The sequence below is a fragment of the Gopherus flavomarginatus genome, chromosome 5 (genome assembly GCF_025201925.1).
Source record: "Gopherus flavomarginatus isolate rGopFla2 chromosome 5, rGopFla2.mat.asm, whole genome shotgun sequence".
NCBI lineage: Eukaryota > Metazoa > Chordata > Testudines > Testudinidae > Gopherus > Gopherus flavomarginatus.
In genome coordinates, this window is record NC_066621.1 from 9,856,886 (window position 1) to 9,874,734 (window position 17,849).

Consider the following 17,849-nt stretch of genomic DNA (forward strand, 5'->3'; position numbering starts at 1 on the left):
GCAATGAGAAAGGCCTCTCCGCTAGAAACAGACTGAGAAGCCCCATGAGCTGCACCAACACCAGACGGACCACACAGGCACCAGGCTTGGGGAATCCTTCCTAATGGGAATCGTCACAGACCCTCCGTCATCTTGCCCTCAGTCCCCTGTGTAACAGGGCAACGTTCCTCCTCATCGCAGAACGTGTGGCATGGAGACGTGCAAGGAGCTGGCATGAGCTCCAGATGTCTCAGCCAGAGGAGGGGACCCCGTTAGCTCAGCAGGGCAGCCTGGAACTCTGTAAATCAGGTTCTTATGCCCCGTCCATTAGGGTGGTGACTGAGTGCTGACGGCTTGGGATGGTCAGCTAGAACTGTAGGACGCGGTACGTTCTGCCATCATGTTCTCTCCCTCACCAGGGTTTGCGCTCTGGCTCCAGTAAGATGCTGGGGACACTGGCGCACACAGAGCCAATCCAGCCACTGGCTCTCAGACCGCACCAGTGCATTAAGTCCACAACATTGTCCCAACAGCAGTGAGCAGCTGCAGTGGGAAGCTCAGGGAAAGACAGGACGCAGGGTACCCTGCCGTCGCTAGCTAGCCCACTCCAGCAGCTGCTCAGTAAGAGCCAGCAGCACAAAGGCCAATGGGAGTTTCACCATCTCCCCAGCAGGAGAGCACCACTCCATGGCTGCAAGTGATTAACGCAATGTTTCCAAGGCGGGGTGCCTGCTGGAAGATTGGACAACTAGCCAGGTGCTGCTGCAGGAGTCCAAACCAGGCCTCAAGGTTGCTAAGCCCCTCCGGGTGGCTGTGTCCAATGGCTTCCCAGCCTATCTCTAAGTAGGAAGAGCACTGGCCCTGGCTCAGGGTATGTCTACACTACGGGATTATTCCGATTTTACATAAACTGGTTTTATAAAACAGATTGTATAAAGTCGAGTGCACGCGCGACACTAAACACATTAATTCGGCGGTGTGCGTCCATGGTCCGAGGCTAGCGTCGATTTCCAGAGCGTTGCACTGTGGGTAGTTATTCCATAGCTATCCCATAGTTCCTGCAGTCTCCCCCGCCCCTTAGAATTCTGGGTTAAGAGCCCAGTGGCTGATGGGGCAAATATCATTGTCGCAGGTGGTTCTGGGTAAATGTCGTCAGTCATTCCTTCCTCCGGGAAAGCAACGGCAGACAATCATTTCGCGCCCTTTTTCCCTGGATTGCCCTGGCAGACGCCATAGCACGGCAACCATGGAGCCCGTTCAGCCTTTTTTTTTTTTTTTTTTTTTAAAGTCACCGTATGTGTACTGGATGCCGCGGACAGAGGCGATACTCCAGCGCTACACAGCAGCATTCATTTGCTTTTGCATGATAGCAGAGATGGTTACCAGTCGTTCTGTACCGTCTGCTGCCAGTGTAATTTGGCAATGAGATGATGGTTATCTGTCCTTCTGTGCTGTCTGCTGCTATCATGGGTGCCCCTGGCTGAGATCGGCCGGGGGTGCAAAAGCAAAACTGGGAATGACTCCCCGAGTCAACCCCTCCTTTATGGTTTCTAAAAATAGAGTCAGTCCTGCCTAGATATGGGGCAAATGTACTAGAGAAGCAGTGTATCAGAGAGTGCAGCTGCTCTGTGTCAGATCCTGCAGAAATGAAGAGCTACATGCTATTCACAGGGGGTGCCCCTGCAACAACCCCACCTGTTGCTTCCCTCCTCCCCCAACCTTCCTGGGCTACCGTGGCAGTGTCCCCCCCCCATTTGTGTCATGAAGTAATAAAGAATGCAGGAATAAGAAACACTGAGTTTTTAGTGACATAAAATGAGGGGGAGGCAGCCTCCCGGTGCTATGATAGTCCAGGCAGGACATTAAGCAGTGTGGGGGAGAGAGCCCAGCATCCCACTGCTATGATAGTCCAGGCAATACAGAATCTTTTCTTTACACATGAAAGGGAGGGGGCTGATTGAAGCTCAGCCCCCAGTTGCTATGATGAAGACGGTTACCAGCCGTTCTGTACCATCTACTGGGAATGACCGGGAGTCATTCCTATTTTTACTCACGCGCCCCTGGCCGAGCTCACCTGAGGCAAGCCAGGAGCACTCACGGGCTGATGGAGAGGACGGATATCAGTCATATTGTACCGTCTGCCACCATGGAGGGGAGAGGAGCAGATACTGCTCTTCACTGCTGCAGCATCGCGTCTACCAGCAGCATTCAGTAGACATAGAGTGACACTGAAAGAAGTCAAGAAACCATTTCTTTCCCTTTTCTTTCATGGGGGGGAGAGTAAATTGACGAGCTATTCCCTGAGCCACGCCGGACAATGTATTTGAACCTACAGGCATTGGGAGCTCAGCCAAGAATGCAAATACTTTTCGGAGACTGCTGAGGACTGTGGGATAGCTGGAGTCCTCAGTACTCCCTCCCTCCCTCTATGAGCGTCCATTTGAGTCTCTGGCTTCCCGTTACGCTTGTCACGCAGCACTGTGTAGCCTGTAGATTTTTTTTCAAACGCTTTGGCATTTCGTCTTCTGTAACGGAGCTTTGATAGAACAGATTTGTCTCCCCATACAGCAATCAGATTCAGTATCTCCCGTACGGTCACTGCTGGAGCTCTTTTTGGATTTGGGACTGCATTGCCACCCGTGCTGATCAGAGCTCCACACTGGGCAAACAGGAAATGAAAATCAAAATTTTGCGGGGCTTTTCCTGTTTACCTGGCCACTGCATCCAAGCTGAGATTGCTGTCCAGAGCGGTCACAGTGGTGCACTGTGGGATACCGCCCGGAGGCCAATACCATCGATTTGCGGCCACGCTAACCCTAATCCGATATGGTAATACCGATTTTAGCGCTACTCCTCTCGTCGGGGAGGAGTACAGAAACCAATGTAAAGAGCCCTTTATATCGATATAAAGGGCCTCGTAGTGTGGACGGGTATAGCGTTAAATCGGTTTAACGCTGCTAAAATCGGTTTAAACGCATAGTGTAGACCAGGCCTTAGTCTCATCATACTGCTCAGAGTTCTATATACTCTGAATCACCCGCCCTGCTGAGCAGAATGAATAGCCTCTCCCCATGACAGAGGGAAGGGCTTTACTAAAATCAGTTAGTTGGTTAGTTAATTGGAACTGAAAATGAGATGCAAACTTGATATGAGACCACAGAGAGAGGACGATGCCTCTCAGTGCCTGTGGCTTCAGTTAAAACACCATCAGCTCCAGCCCCGAACGTTACAACCAAAGGAATGCTCATTCCTGGCACCGTGTATCAGTGTGCAATCTGACATGAGTTCCAGCCACGGGTGTGTCTTAACTTCACAGCAATGCTGCAATTTTTTCCTGTTCAGCAGAAAGGGAGACTGTTGTTCTGCTGCTCTTTGCTCCCCATTAAAATATTAAGAAAGAAGGAAAACGAATGCACTGGCTTATCACCTCTGGGATCCCGGCTTAGAATCTAGTTATCATCACAAATCAATGCATTTCACTGGGTCATGGCCCACACAGCCACCATACAAATTAGCTAAATAGGTCTGGATAGACTTTGATCCCATGACCTGAGAGTGAGTGATCACTGAAGGTCTTGTTTAATGAGAACTGAAAGAAGTGACTGCAGTGCCACACTCTGTGACAACATCCCAATGTGTTACCAGGAATACACTGTCTTTGAGCAATGCAGTGATCAGGAGTCAGGCAGTAATGGGGTTAAGGCTGTTATGCTTTTCCTATGCACCAGCACCATTATGCAGCGACGTATATGGCACATTTTCAAATTCAGCTGCCTAGCTGGACCCCCAAACCTTGCTCACACAATGCAGTTCCTGTTCCTGTTCCGCATGAACAAGGACTGCTTGGCCCTGCAAGGGGCAAACAGACACAGTAAAGGAGAAAATCGTAAACTGATGGGCTCTAAATTCTGGGGGAGACCAAGCACCTTTCAATCCAGGGCTCTTTCTAATGACAACCCAGCAATCCCGAGAGGAAAGTTGGTCTGCTCTGCACTGTCTTCTGTACCTGGCTGATTTAACACTAATTTAATAACTGGGTGAAGAAAACAGTCTTGTTTTTAAGGCAAATTATTCATTTTGAAACATGAAAGACATTTAATGGATGAAACAACTTCTGCTGTCTCTGCCACAGGGCCCCCTACACTGCAACATCTTCAAAAGCAGCTATGGGATTTAGGAGCCTAAGCCCCACTTTCAGAAGGGATTTTAACACTTAGGGGCCTGCACTCCATGGCCTTTCAATGACACGTGGACTCGTAAGTGCCTCAGACATTTCTGAAAACAGGAATCGGGCTCCCAAATCACTATGGTGCTTTTCAACCTTTTACCTAGAGTCTCATTTTTTTGCTGCCATTAATAACAAAAAAAAAAAAAAAATCAGATAAAACCCCATTTAAGTTTACTTGGATTTTCACCTTGCAAATGTCCAGGCTCCCATGATTGAGCAGCCAGCCAGCCAGATCTCTGATGCAGAGGCTCTGTCACCTGTACTGAGGGCACATCCTGCTCACTCTGCTCTCTCTACAGCAGCAACCACCTTTGCGGAGGTGCTGAGACCCTTCCGCTGTGACACTGAGGGCAAGTCACCAACACACATCTCAGCCAATGAGCTGCCCTCAAAATCCTGCAGCAGCCCCAGGGCCACCACTGCCACACCAACTGCAAACAGAGTGCAAGGTAAACTGCACAATGTGGGAAATCCACATTAGCTGGATCCTCTCTAGCGAGTGGCTATGCACTAAATGGCCCGGGAGCCTGCTCCTGTCAGTACTGGACTTTGCTCCAGAGGACCCTGGCTTGGTCCTCTTTGCAGTTCAGCGTCCACATTCGGACACTGTCCCTTCACCCTCTTCTACGTCGTGCCCCCAGTGAATTGGGGTAAGTCTAAGATGGCTGCTGGTCAAAAATTAATCTCTTACATTTACTGATTGGCCTGTGCACTTTTTTCATCTCCTGGTGCTAGAAGTTGATGAACACCAGTGTAAAGGAATAAACCAATGTGCTCAAAGACAGAAGTGTGTGTCTTAGCAATCACAACACTCCCAGCTCAGCACTGTGCCCGGTAGGCAATGCTTTCACTGGAGAGTTCATCAGGAAAATATATGAGTGAGAGCCATTTGATTTCAAAGGAGACACAGAAACTGAGAGGACTATGAATACTGACCCCTGTGCTCACCACTAAATCATTTGCAAGATCTCAAGCTTCAAAACTGATCTAGGATGTACAGAGTGGTAATTTACAGCCCCCAAAAGTATTGCTGTATGAAGCCTGTGTCACGGAGTTACCGGGCGATGCTCTGGAACTGCTCCCCACCAAGCCAGTCAGGACTTTGGGGAGCCTCCTCTCCCTTGGAGCAGACTTGTTCAGGGCAAGAAGCTCACACGTCTTCACCTCCTGGGCCTCTCCTTGGAGCATCCAGCATCCTCTGCCCCTCCGTGCGCTTCCCACAGCGAGCCCGCCTCAGTGGGGTCCTGGGGAAGCCACCAGGTCCTGCACCCCCACTTTGCAGTCAGACGTGACTCAGCCAGCCAGTAAAACAGAGGTTTATTCGATGACAGGAACAGGGTCTAAAACAGAGCTTGTAGATACAGCGAACCGGACCCCTCAGCCGGGTCCATTCTGGGGGGCAGTAAGCCAGACCCCCAACATCTGCCCTCCACTCCTCGACCCCAGCCAGCTCCAGACTAACAACCCCTCCCAGCCCCTCCTCTCTGCTCAGCTCCTTCCCCCCCCCCCCCCCCCCCCCCCCCCCGGCCAGGAGGTCACCTGATCCCTTTGTCTCCAACACCTTCACTGGCACCTTTGCAGGGGAGAGGCCCAGGCCATCAGTTGCTAGGAGACAGAGGGTCAGGCATTTAGGTGCACTGGCCCTTGCTCTGCAAGATACTTAAGAACTGCCATGGGGACACTGAGGCACCAACACAGTATTCAGAGAAAACATTAAGAACATTCCCAGTTTGTCATAGCCTGTATACACAGTAATGGCAAGTTAAGTGCAAAATACTCTGGGTTTCCCAAGCTAGGATCTATGGGCTGTCCACTGCTCTGCACACTGCAATAGCTGACAAAGATACTCAGCTCCACTTCCCTTCCTAGCTCTTACAGGACATTCGTTATGGAGTGGGGCATTATGGAGAAGTCCTACAGCATTTAAGTGAGAATACTAACCTTGCTGAAGGTAATCAGTCTGTAGACACTCATAACATGGCTCCTACTCACTATTAACCCCCACAGATTGGGCGAGTGAGTTCTGAGTGATTCTATTGCTTTTATTTCTATTCGATTCTATAAGAGTGCTCCCTAAAGATGGACACAGAGGCTGAGGAATTGGTCTGAAACTTTGCTCCAATTTGAATCCAAGTCAAAATCCTTTTTAAGAGCTAAAAAAGAGGGTATTTTTATATGGAACACCCATTTCCAGGAAGTCTCAAGAGACCCCAAGCAAGCACAGTCTCACTGGGGGTTGAGCTAAGATCAGATAAGCACAGAAACTGGAGGATGCATATCTAAAGGGAACCCTCTTTAGTGGCCAGTCCATCATAGCAACAGCAGGAGGATGGAACTGAGTTCATATTGAACACACTGTGGTTTGATGGGTGGGAGGTTACTGTGAAATCCCTGGTTCCAATCCCTCTCTGAAGGATTTGGTGCCAGAGGAGGCCAGGAGTCAGGCCCATGCTGCTCTGTGGTGGCCTTTGCATTTCTCTTGTTAACCCAGATTTTGTCGCTCTCTATGTTGAAGTTCCCTTTACTGATGGGTTATAAAGGGTTCTACATGACTGTTACCAGTGGTGGGCATGTTACAGACATAAGCACGGGTGTTCTATGCGCCAATAAAGACAGAAGGTGGAGATACAGATGGTTATAAGCCATGATTGTAAGCAACCTAGCGACGAAGCGTTAGAGCACTGATACACTATTGATTAACACATCTCTGATTCACGCGTTAGCCCTTTACGAGCTTGCTGTACACAGAACCTCAATACGAAGCGTGACCCATGTTTCATTAGCACTAAGACAAAACTGCAGGATTCTTCTTTGCATCGACATCATGTCAGGGACCTTGGCGCCGCTGAGCCGTGTCAGCGGGAGCCCTGCAGACTGAAGACCCTGCTAACCCATCCCAATAGGCTCATGTTTCTCACACACAGCTCCTGGCCACCCTCACTCACTCCTAACCTGGAAGGATCCCTCTGCGGGGTGAGGGGAACTTAGTCTGAGTCGTAGGGGCCCAGGCTGTCCGGGGTCTCTCTGCCAAGGGGGACAGAATTTCATGGTGAAGAGGAGGTGGACCAAGAGCAAACCCCATTCCCAGCCATCCCCCTGTACCAGCCTTTGCTCACAGCTGACTCAGCTGGATGTGCAGCAGTGCCCTGGACTTACTGGTTCAGCTTTCCCACTGGCTTGCATGGAGGCACCCAGCTAGACTGCTAACACCCTGCCAGAGGAGCACTGCGGCCCCTCCCGTCCAGTCAGACCATCTGAGAGAGGCTGCCGTCTCCTGCAGATCCAAAGCTCTTCTAGCCTGGCCACATTTCAAGCCCAGGGCACCAGGCAGAATTCACCTCCTCCAGCACACCGGCCTTCCAGCCCCCACAACTGTTAGTATTTCCCTACCCATAGCTTTCTCTTTGCCAGCTGCTCTCTTTTTGTGGACATGCCCCCCTAGTAAGGGCTGTTCAGTTCTGCCCCTCCCTGCTCTCCTGCCACTCTGTGTGTGCACTTCTCTCCCCTCAGCCCCTGCCCGGCAGGCAGCAGAGAAGCATGGGACATCAAAGAGCTGCAGCACGGTGGCTCGGCTCTGCCCCCATTGGGGTCAAAGCTAAATTAGCTTGAATTTTCTTCCATTCATGAGTGAGCTGGCTTCCCGGTGCACTCAAGCCTCCATTGGACACCCTGGAGAATTGTGCAGGGCACCAACCTGCTCTCTACCCCACGCCAGACTGTGAAAGATCTCTAGTGCTCAACACCCCGGCCCCAACTCATAAGCCGTAAAAAGAAATTCAGATACAATTTTTCTTTGCATTGCTAGTAGCCCAAGCCTTCTTTCAGAGCTGCTCCTCAGACCCTCCCATCAGCCTGTGCTCTGTCCTAGGGTTTGTCTATGCTCCAGCCCCGGGTCCATCAACCCAATGCGGTTAACAACACTGAACAGCACCACTGTCATTGGAATTGTAGAAACAATGGGAATGGCTTAGCACCTGCAATCTCTGGGCCTTGCTCAGTGCTTCAGTGAAGGTTTTATTTGACCAGAGAGTGAGAGAAGACATCAGCATCTGGCCTATTGTCTCTAGAGTCTTGTCTGCATTAGGGGAGGTTTGCAAAATTGTCCTGCTGTTGTTAACAACGTTGGGAGCCCACTGGCTGCTGCTGGCATTTGATGCATCACATCCATTAGAGCCATTAGGTTAGATGACACAATGCTCAGTGCACCAGCAGGTCATCTAAGCCAGAGCTCCCAACGATGCTAAAACTGGGGGGAGCTGACCTGGGGCTGCCAATGGTGGGAAACTTTTGCAAAATTCCTTTAGCACAGGTAGAGCTTTGCTGTGGGCAGAGTGATCCCTCCCAGGGTCATTATCAATCTGCCTCTGGACAGGAATTCTAATTCGATGGAATTAGAAGGTTACAGACAACCAAAACTTCTTATCAACAGTAGGGGGAAAAAAGAAAGAAATCCCTGGGTGTTCCTGCTTCTAATAGACCCTTGCAGATCATTCACACACACCCCCAGGGAGATTTCTGCTGGCCACGGGCAGCAGGCTGGCTGCTGCGGCAAACTCTAGCTGAAAGGAGAAACTAGCTGTCTTCCATTTCCAGGCTGATAAATACCCACTAGCAACGTCCAGCTTTCCCTTGTTCAGCCCAGACTCCTGCGCTACCATTGTCTCATTCCTATGGGTGCTGAGGGGCGGGAGGTGGTAAATGACTGGGCACTCACTGGAGGACAAACTAAACCTCTGTTTCTCCACAAATTCAAGCCACCCTGAGATGATAATAGCTCGCATTCCTTAGGTGCAGCAGTAGGTCGGGCCAAGTCACCATCCTGCACTGTTTCTGGGCTAAGCATTTGCAGCACACCTTACAGCCAGGGTAAGAATTTGCCTTCTTTCCTACCAACATGAATTTTGCTGCAGACAGGAGCCAGATAAAGGTAGAAGTTCAGCCGAAGTTCAAGTCTCTGAATGCAAGTTTCTCATCCAGCATTTCCAGGCTTTCCACTTCATACACACTGTGATTTTTCTTTTTTTTTTGTCCTGGCAAAAGCCTCTCATAGGCCTCTGAGCTGTGTTATCAAACAAGTCATTGGGAAACGTCTCTGGCTTTTCAGGCACATTCAAGTGAAGTTGACTGAGAAGCAGTAACACCTGGTGCCTCCCCTTGGGTGGCATTTCCATGATTCTGAAGGGGAATTTACTCTGCTTTACAACAATGCTTTCAACTCCCTGCTAGGAAATAACATCAAAACAGAACCTACTGGGTTACAACGGTGAAACCTCTCTGGTTATGCTGTTGCTACATCTGGGTCTCTGGTTTTAAACTCAGTGTGGCCTTGTTCTGAATTGTTAATTTACACCCCGGATTACAAGCCTGTGAATTACAATCTCGAGGGGTGGGTTGAGTGACTGGGGCCAGAGTTCGTTCTCATTGCATTTGCATTGTCTCAAAACCAACACTATCATAAAGCCAACACAAAGGTGTCCATCGTCACAGTCAGGCAATAAGTCCCCCGAGCAGACCCGGCCCAGAGAGTTCAGACAGCTAGAACTTCAACACGAGCGACCCAAGGAGAGGGCAAACCAGACAACGTGTTGGTGAAGTATTCGGGGCCCCCGGTGCAAGGTGAAATGGAATCTTACTACTGATGTGATGCAAAGGAGCATGACACAGCTAGTAAAGAAAGGCAGAACACATGGGCACGGCTAGCCTCGCAACGCTGCATCCCAGGCAGTAGAGCACATTGTGTTCTAACATTTTGGTGTACCTGGAACGCACTGTTATGGTCCCTTGAGAGAAGTCACAGCTGCTGGCTGCCTTTCACTGCATTCGGACAGCTGCTTTGGTGGTTTGTGCAATTCACCTGGCTCATGTCTCATGGACCCCTGTTGTGCCATGGCCCTCTGTGTTCTGGAAAGTGTACAGTCAGCTGGAGATAGAGTGCAACATGGACAGAAGCTGCTTCCAGGCACCCTAATTCTCACAATCCTGCAGGGATTATTGCAGGGACTAGTAAATTCATTATCAGCGCACACTGTACAGGCCCACAAAGTGCCTCCTCAACACAGCACAAGTGCCGCAGCCCCTTGCAAGAACGCTGCAGCTAGTGCCCAGACGTGACATTCACATAGGTCACTCTTGTGGGGTACGCAGTACACACACAACTCTGTGTGAGCTCCCTTGGGCTGCCCCCTCCCATGCCCTGCCAGAGATGCACGTCCCGCATTAGAGTCCAGCTCTGGTGAAATTCATCCCTGGGCAACAGGCCAGAACGTGGCCTGTGCACCACTGACGTCCCACCTGAGTCCTGTCCTGAGGCCATCTGTGCAGCACAGGGGTGAACTCCACCCTCTAGCAAGAAAAGCAGCAATACCATTAGGGTTGATAAGTGAGTTAGGGGCAGAGTCTTATCCCCCTTGGCTACAGGGCTGCCATCGCTCCCCTGCACAGGGATTTCCGGCAGACCCTGCAAGCTGTGTCTTTAATCGAACACTCTCCTATTCCCCGCTCTGAGCTGGTTTTATTACAGCATTGGTAAGTAGCGTCCCTGCCACTCCAGAGGGAGCAGCCACCACGTTTAATAGACAATTTACCAGCCCCGACACTGCACTCTTCCTTCTTCCCCAGCGTGTAGATTGGCAAATAATTACCGCGACAGGAAGGCATCAAATATTTATATCCCCTTAACCCAGGAATTTGTCTGGGCTGAGCTGCCGCTGATCTGAGCAAACAGCGCATTAGAGCTGGGTGCCTCACCAGAGGCATCACCACGTCACTGGGTAATTTCTTCCCATACAAGATGTTTCAGCTGTCTCTATTAATCAATTACTCCTAAGCTCTGCAAGCTCAGAGCGGCTGGTATTTGATGCACATTTTATGCTAACACCTATCTGGCAGCAAGAGGCAAGGGAGCTGAGAGGCTCTGGGGCCAGTCTAGCTAACCAGGGAGCTATTTGTCCGCTTCCACCACCCCAAATCTGGGCACCTGCCCAGCATTTAAAAAGAGGTAACAGGCTTCTAGGGTTTGAACCATGCCCACTTGCCAATGATGTCAATGGGATAAGGATCAAGAGCACAGGGTGCCATTCACCCTGTGCAGAGGGCTTGTACAAAGGCTATGCACTGCTAGGCCTGGTCTACACTAGGGAAGTAGGTTGGTATAACTATGTCACTCAGGGGTGTGAGAAATCTACCCCCTAGAGGGACGCAGTTACACTAACCTAACCTCCGGTGTAGATAGTGCTAGGTCAATGGGAGAATTCTCCTGTCAGCCTTGCTGCTGCCTCTTGGGGAGGTGGAGTACCCCTCCTGCCGGCGTAGGTAGAGTCTGCCCCACAGCAGTGCAGCTAGCCGCTGTAGCGGGTTATGTGTAGATGTACTCGTCGCGAGCGAGCCCATGCTCTGTATGCATGGGGCCCTAAATTCCATACCTACACTCTTCATCCTCTTCCGGGAGCAGGAAGCGTGGTCTAGGGTGCAGGGAGGGAGGTAAGTATTAGGAACTCACGCTCTACATTGGGAAGGAGGTTTAATGATTTCTCGGTCGTGTATCAAGTGCATGGCAGAGCAAGAACCTGAACCCAGGAATCCTGACTGCCAGTTCCCTGCTCTAACCACAAGATCAGGTTACACCCTCTTGTCATGAAGTTGGGAGCTCCGTTTGCCTCCTGCTCTCCAATCCTTCTCAATGCAAAACATGCTGTCCACTATTTTCACACCTGGGTTCTAAAATTACAGCGCCAGCATCACACATCTCAATGAAAGTGGCCTGGTTTTCAGAGGCGTTAAGCACCTGCAGCTCCCGTTCAAGTCACCAGGAGCTGGGAGGGGTGGTGGGGAGAGCATCTCTGAAAGGTCAGGTCACATTTATTGGGATGCCTCGTTAAGGACGTAGTTGCCTCACTTGGGGTGCCCAGCTGTGAAAATACTGGCAGTGCTCCCTCACGTGGAGGTGGTAATAACAATGGGCAAGGCCACTTTCGGTGTCATATTCGGAACTAGGGCCTTGTCTACACCACAAAGTTGCAGCGCTGGTGAGGGGGTTACAGCGCTGCAACTTAGGAGGTGTACACATCTGCAGGGCATTACCAGCGCTGCAACTCCCTGTTTGCAGCGCTGGCCGTACACCCGGTCGAACCTCGGGTGTAGAGGATCCAGCGCTGGTCATCAGGTGTAGACACTCATCAGCGTTTTTCTTGACCTCCGTGGAATAAGCAGGTATCCCAGCATACCTGAGGAAGCCTCTCTGGTAATCAAGCAGGTATCCTTCCCCGCGGTGTGCTCTCGCGTTCCCCGAACCCCCCTGCAAGCAGGTCTCCTTCCCCGCGGTTTGCTCTCGCGTTCCCCGAACCCCCCCAAGCAGGTCTCCTTCCCCGCGGTTTGCAGGGGGGTTCGGGGAACGCGAGAGCAAACCGCGGGGAAGCAGGTCTCCTTCCCCGCGGTGTGCTCTCGCGTTCCCCGAACCCCTCTGCAAGCAGGTCTCCTTCCCCGCGGTTTGCTCTCGCGTTCCCCGAACCCCCCTGCAAGCAAGTCTCCTTCCCCGCGGTTTGCTCTCGCATTCCCCGAATCCCCCTGCAAACCGCGGGGAAGGAGACCTGCCTGCAGGGGGGTTCGGGGAACGCGAGAGCAAACCGCGGGGAAGGAGACCTGCTTGCGGGGGGGTTCGGGGAACACCGGAGCAAACCGCGGGGAAGGAGACCTGCTTGCAGGGGGGTTCGGGGAACGCGAGAGCAAACCGCGGGGAAGGAGACCTGCTTCCCCGCGGTTTGCTCTCGCGTTCCCCGAACCCCCCTGCAAGCTGCCCAACAGCGCTGCAGTGTGGCCACATCTAACACCACTTGCAGCGCTGGTTGCTGCAAGTGTGGCCACTCTGCAGCGCTGGCCCTATACAGCTGTACTAATACAGCTGTAACAACCAGCGCTGCAAAATTGTAGATGTAGACATACCCTGGGAGACAATAATGCAAACCTCTGAAAGTGGTAATAGTGCTTAGGACTTAAAAATACCCCACTGACTGAACCCAAGTCACCAGCCATTCCAGGGTTAAAATCTATATATCAGTATACCCCCCCATGGTCTGGCTTGCAGGCAGTACAGGTTTTGCAATTTCCATCAGTTCTATTTGGCTTTATTTATTGTTATTTCATGGTCATTTTCTGCTAATGAACCATCACTTCCATTCCTGCCCATAATAATTACACAATTACCTATCCTGGAAGTATTTTGTAATAACGTCTCCGGGTGTAAATTTTATTCTCCCTTTTCAATTCCATCATAATTCAGTTTTAATGAAGGTTTAAATCTTTTCTGAATGTGGAAATGACAGACTTTGGTGAAAGTGAAAAGAAAAGTAACTTATTGTGGAACAGAGGTGTCTGTATTCTGCCACAGTTTTAATAGTTAATGGGATTGGCCGCATAATCTGAGGAATAAGCAGTGATCCTCAGGCTTGGTTTATTTGTGAATATGAATGCAGATCTGTGCAGCCCCTCCTGCAGTGGTGCCACTGGACATTAAAGATACTGTTACAGGGAGCTGTTAAAAATGTACCTAGTTCCTTGCTCTCCTTTACACTATGTGCATGTCTCAGGGATAGAGGCTGTTACAGCTCCATCTCTTCCTTAAGAACAGCACTTGGCACCTGCCTAACACCTTCCAGCTGAAGACCTCAAATGGCTTTCAATCCTGCAGGAATTCATTCAAGAGTGGATATTCGTCACACTCCCTCCAAAGTCACAGTTTTATCTCCCTGTCCATCTGTCCACTCACCATGCTGTCCAGCTGCCTGCATGCCGCTCACATGAAGCCAGATGGAACAGACAAGAACTGACTGAAAGGGCAAGACCCACATTAGATGCATCAGTGTTCATTCAGTGGGGTTCTCCCAGATGTCTCCACTATTTTCCTCCTTTTGGGTAGGAAGCAAACATGCTTAGGGGGAACGCAAATGGTGTGTGTCATAGAAGTGGTGTTCTTGCCTGTCTATCACTAAGTAATTTCACTAGTCTGAATATTTTAAAAGGAAGAGGAAAGGCAAAAAAAACCCAAAATACCAGCACCCCCGCTTGCAGCCCAATGGCTTCACACTGGCCCATAGAACACGTTAATCTAGGCCCTGACTCAGGAAAGCATCCCTGTTGAAGTCAATGGGACTTAAGCATAGGTTTAAGGTTAAGCACATGTTAATGTGACCCTGAATCTGAGCTCTAATGGAGCAGGCTGGACAACTCAGCACAGAGCAGAGCAAAAACTTGCTTCTACAGTCAAGTAGCTTAATGCAAATAAGGAGGCAGGGGCTGAAGGGAAGGGGGCACTGAACCCACCACTCTGCAGGTGTGCTGCGCTGCTGCCTGCCAGGCAGCCCTGGGAATGTTCACAACGTGCAGAAGTGGGAGAGTTCAGGGCAATCACACAGAACCCACTGAAACACATTCACTCTCTCCTCTCACCTCGCAAACTGCTCGTCAACTTTGCTTCCTCCTTTTGCACTCAGCCAACACTTTGCAGTCCTTAGTGGGCACCTTTAGCTTGCTTGGCCCATTTGTTCAGAAGACTTGGCAAGCGGGTAGGCAAAGAGAGCGCAGAAGCTAACACTCAGTGCTTTGAGGCATGCAAAGCTCTGAGGGGACTTAGATGTTCGATGAACCGCAGGCAGCTTCCCCTGTCCCAGCTCCAAGCCTGCCGCAGCTCAGCAGTAAAACAACAGGAAGACAGCCAGGAAAGAAGGGACCGAGGACAGAGCTGGGCCCTTAGCATTTAGCTGGTAAAGTGGACTGAGCATGCCTAGAGAAAGGCTGGAAGCCTACTTGCAGCTAGAAGCAGAGAAGCTGAGTCTACGAGTCTGTCTACACTTGGAGCTAGGGGAGCGATCCCAGCTCGCACAGATGTGCCCACGCCAGCGCTGCTCGAGCGACTGCACTGAACAGAGCAGTGTCTCCAGTGCCACAGATAGTGGCAGTGTCTGGGCAGGCTTGTACTGCAGACAGCGACTGCTATGGCAACACTTCTGTTTTTAGCGTGCTAGCTCCATGAGAGCTGGCACAAGTCTGTCTGCACAGGCTGGGAATCCCCCCCAGCGCCTCATGCAGACGTAGTCCCGGAGAGACCAGGGCAGGTGGGATTCGCAGCCCTAGCTCGGTCTGCTGGCTCATCATGCTGAAAAGGCAATGCAATCGTCTTCTGGGCTTCTGCAGTGGGCTCCTTTCCCATAGGTCCCATTACCCACCTTCATGACATGTGCCACTCAGCCACCTGGTGAAGAGCAAAGCGAGGCTCAGAAAGGTTAAAGGAAAGATGGATCAATCTGGGTGCTGGGCAGACAGACAAGTCTTTATGTGGGCACCTAAAGAAGTGACCTGATTTTCAGAGGTGCTGAGCCCCCTCCGCTCCCACAGATTTCAGTGAGAGCTGTGAGTGCTCCTCTGGCCTGAAATTCAGGTGATACACTTATCTGCCTCACTGCGGATTTGGCTTTATCACCCTACTTGGCAAATTCTGCCCTAAGTGACTTGGCTGTGGTGGGGGCAGAGCCGGGAACCCAGGAGTCCTGAAAGCTTAATGCTGTTCTCTGCTCATGAGGCAACACTCCCATCCGCAAGTTTTCTTCCCCCTTCTACACCCAAAACCCCATACAGCACCTGCACAACTCTGTGATACTCCACACAGCAAAAGTACGTCCAGCTGGATCCTAGGACAATGACACGTCACTATTCAGCCCTTTCCCTCTGCACTTACTGTGGGTCACACGCAAGATTTAATATCCTCTATCTCTCAGCATTCACACACACACAAACATCCACTAAGTAACACACCTGCGCGCTCCTATGCTCACACACATGCCACACACTTTGGGGAGTTTTTACACAGCCGACCTATAAAACTCTGGTAGCAGAGTATTCCTGTGAGGGTCCCTGTGGCGGTGGAAGGACACAGACCTCAAACTTCCCTCCAGGCCCTTTGACTTCAGGGCTCTGTGTCTTTTCATTTTCAGTGTGTTGGAAGGTGCAGCAGAGAGAGCAAAGGGGGGCAGAACAGGGGAAACGGCTCCTTGGGGCCATTCAGCAAGCAGCTCTGCCAAGAGCATTCATGCAGCAAAGCCTTTCGAATTTGCTCACCAAGGTGCGGCAGGGAGATAAAGAGACACTTGATTCCCGGAGTTACTGTCACTGGCTTATCCCAGCAACAGCAAAAATGAGCTAAGAGACTCTAAGGAGCCCGACCACCCCTCCTCCACTGCCCGAAACCAGTCCTATTAATTTCGACAGGGACGCCATGTTACAGGCTTCGGCTGTTATTCCGTCATGGGTGGGTACAGCATCAGTGTGCCACATGGCGCTGTAAGCGTGGCAGGTGTGAGCCTCTGACCTGCTGTCTCAAATAGGGACACAGAGCACTGACAGTTAAACTCCCCTACCAAACCAACCCCGCCACTGCACACACGGCTCTCCCCATGGGAGCAGGATGAGAGGATGAACCACAGGTGACACATCTACGTCGGAGCGGCTCAGCGACTACGGCCATGAGGCCATACACAAACCTGCCTAGATCAGTATGAAATCACAGACTCCCAGGCCTGGTCCACACTACGCTGTTAAACCGATTTTAACAGCGTTAAATCGATTTAACGCTGCACCCGTCCACACTACACTGCTCTTTATATCGATTTAAAGGGCTCTTTAAATCGATTTCTGTACTCCTACAAAACGAGAGGAGTAATGCTAAAATCGATATTACTATATCGATTTAGGGTTAGTGTGGACACAAATCGACGTTATTGGCCTCATTCTTTTACAGTAGCTACCCACAGTGCACTGCTCCAGAAATCGACGCTAGCCTCGGACCACGGACGCACACCACCGAATTAATGTGCCTAGTGTGGACGCGCACAATCGACTTTATAATATCCGTTTTATAAAATCGGTTTAAGCTAATTCGAATTTATCCTGTAGTGTAGACGTACCCCTAGAAATGCAGGGCTGGAAGGGACCTCGAGAGGTTGGCTAGTGCAGCCCCCTGCACTGAGGCAGGACCAGGTGAACCTAGCCCAGCCCTGACAGGTGTTTGTCCAACCTGTTCTTAAACATCCCCAATGACAGGGATTCTACAGCCTCCCTTGGAAGCCTGGCCTAGAGCTGAACTATCCTGATAATTAGGAAGTTTTTCCCAATCTCCCTTGCTGCAGATTAAGCCTGTTACTCCTTGCCCTATCTCCAGTAGAAATGGTGAATACATTTTCATCCTCTTTATAACAGCCCTTAGCATATCTGAAGATTGTTCTCAGAGTGTCTACACAGTACTCTAGAGTGAGCAGAGGATACCTCCCAACCTGAGTCAATGGATAGGTGCTCTCAAAATAGCAGTACAGACAGTGATATGAAGCCATGGTGGGCTCTGAAGCCTATCCTGACCACAGGCTTCACAGCCTGAGCTCCAGCCGGAGCCACAACTTCTGTGTGCTGTCTGTACAGCTGTTTTTAGAGTGCTAGTGTGAGCCTCGCTACTCCCTGTCTATTGACCTGGTCTGGGAGGCTCGTTCCCAGGGGATCTTAAATGATGTATAGCTATTCTCACTGGCTTCTCTCCAGACTAAACAGGCTCAGCTTTTTAACCTCTCCTTCATGTCAGGTTTCTTAAACCTTGGATTTTTTCCTT

At 50.7% G+C, this 17,849-nt stretch overlaps 1 protein-coding gene across 6 annotated transcripts in view; it reads right to left on the bottom strand.

The window, feature by feature from the left end:
• Nucleotides 1-17,849, bottom strand: part of TAFA3 (TAFA chemokine like family member 3) — a 148,184-nt gene that overhangs the window by 11,197 nt on the left and 119,138 nt on the right. The gene's annotated exons all lie outside the window — the stretch shown is intronic.